The sequence below is a fragment of the Bactrocera latifrons genome, unplaced genomic scaffold, assembly GCF_001853355.1.
Source record: "Bactrocera latifrons isolate USDA-ARS-PBARC rearing strain unplaced genomic scaffold, ASM185335v1 scaffold_353, whole genome shotgun sequence".
NCBI lineage: Eukaryota > Metazoa > Arthropoda > Insecta > Diptera > Tephritidae > Bactrocera > Bactrocera latifrons.
In genome coordinates, this window is record NW_017536994.1 from 256,780 (window position 1) to 259,357 (window position 2,578).

Consider the following 2,578-nt stretch of genomic DNA (forward strand, 5'->3'; position numbering starts at 1 on the left):
TAAAGATTTTGATAAGGACTTTTACGTCCTGTCAATCGTACACTTTAATATAAGATAGTAAACGTTGGTTCGAAAATTTTCTTCTCCAGATAAAGCTGTTCTTTCATTTTTCCGTGACTCGTCAGTCTGAAATGTTCGGGTTTTTTTAYGACGGGTGTCAAGTGGTAATAATTTTGAACTCCAGATAGTGTTTTGGAGTTTTTTCATAWTCAGAAAATTGTTTATCTCTCATATCTTTTAGAAATAATGCGAAMGAACTATATATTCTTATCACAGATGAAAAATCAGCTTGAGAATCCTGAAGCTTCTTACTCGCAGCATTAAGCGATATTCCAAACAATGACTAGAATTGCTGTTTCTAGATGTTGTAATTTTTGCTGCAATCCTTTAGCTTCAGCTTGCGTAGTAGGTTTTTCATCTTTGTTTTCACCAATAAAGTTTAGTGCAACAATTATTCCAGGCCACTCTTTTTCTAATGTGTAGCATGCATCATGTAGAKCTGACCAACGAGTTTGAGAAAGGCTTTTAAGTCTTAAACTTGTATGCTGTCTTAAAATTTCCCGACGATGTATCGAAACGGTAAAAAAAATTATATAATTCTTGCAAAGTAGAAAAAAAAGTCAACTGCTTCGGTAACAGATTTAGCTGCACAAGTTCCCGCTAAATTTAAAGAGTGACCATCACAAGGAACATATTCAGCTAATGGATTAGTTGTTTTGATTCGTGCTTGCACTCCTGAATATAAACCTGACATGTTGCTTGAATTATCGTAAGATTGACCACAACAATTCATTATATTTAAACCATTATCCTCAAGAGATTTTAACAAAGCATCTTCAATATCTTTAGCCTTATGACCAGTATTTGGAATGAATTCTAGAAATCTTTCGACAATTTTACCATTRTTACGTACATATTATATCTAATAATTATTGTGAGTTGGTCAACTTCAGCAATATCAGGCGTAGAATCCACAATTACACCAAAATACTTAGCAGATTACACTTCTTTAGAATTATGTTGCAATACTTTATTTTGAAKTAATAATATAATTTCTTCGTAGATTGTCTTAGATAAATACGAAGTATTTCCACGGCCAGGGTGCGCATATAATTTTAAATKTTCTGATAAAAACGGATCAAATTTAGCAARAAGCTCGACTGAACCTAAAAAATTTCCATTATGGGTATCTCCAATTCGTTCTGAATGTTCTCTAAATGACAGCSCTCTTATTGCGAGAGATTTAATTATCACAACTACGCGATACAAAACTTTTTTCCAGTATAAAATTTCTTCATCGAGCTGCTCCATTAAACGTTGATCAACACGGCCTTGAATGACACCTCAAGCTTTGAAGTGACTAATGTTAGTCATTCAAATAGCACATTTTTTGAAAGTATATATTTGTTTGCAAAAAATATATCAGACGTGACTTTTTACTACGAATTAARGTTGTCTACAATAAAATKAGTTAATTCAAGTGAAAATGTTCCGTTATGCAGAATATGGAGAAATCTGGGAAAACTGTTGCCGAAATTGCTGTTTTATTGAATTGTTCCCGGAAAATTGTTTATAATGGCCTTAAACTTATTAAATCTAATGAGATYTATTTGACCAAAAACAAAACAAAACTCCAACCAACGCGAAAGACAAGAATTACTGAAGATAGAGCCATAGTCTGGAAAAGCAAGGCCGACCCGTTCAAGTCTTCAAGACAAATAATGCAGGAAATCAATGACGAATATGGATTAAATATATCGCGGAAGACTATTGGAAGACGTGGGCCCAATTATTCGCATCAACGGAAAAATGGATCGGCATCAATATTTAGACATATTAAGGAAGAAARTGGCACCATTTGTCATTAATTGCATGCCCCTTCGCTCGACTTTAATGCAGGCTAACGACCATAAGCATACGGCGAAGGTCACAAAGGATTGGCTTATGAAAGAAAATATAAATGTTTTGGATTGGCCAGCGCAAAGCCCTGACCTTAATCCCATAGAAAACTTATGGAACGATGTTAAAATTAAAATTGCGGCTAAAAATTTCTCAAATTTTGAACGTTTATGGGAAGGTATTAAGGAAGCTTGGCACTCCATCCCAAAGGAGAGGTATGARAAGCTGGTAGAAAGTATGGTACGCCGATGTAATATATAGTATATAGTATTAGAARCGTAAATATATTATGGAACCAAATCGTTGAATAAAGTTCATTAATTTCACATACTTTTGCAGGTTTGGTAAATTGTGCTATTTGAATGTCCAAGGCATTTTAGAGGGAGCTCAAGTTTTTCAATTAATATTAATTATTCGCGAATTACTAATTGTTATTTTTTACGTAAATGATAAATTAATAAACAAATAATGATATTTTTAGCCCTTTTTAGCCTTTTAAAGAACTTTGTCAATTGTATAGTATAAGCTCTTATTGCTTCCTATGACTGTGYGCTATTTGCGTGACCACGGCTGTATATATCGACATAAACATATACTTGAATTTTAATAACATTTTACAATAATTACGAATTAYTGCTTTAAGCTATAAAAGTTCGTTAATATTCGTCAATATAATTCA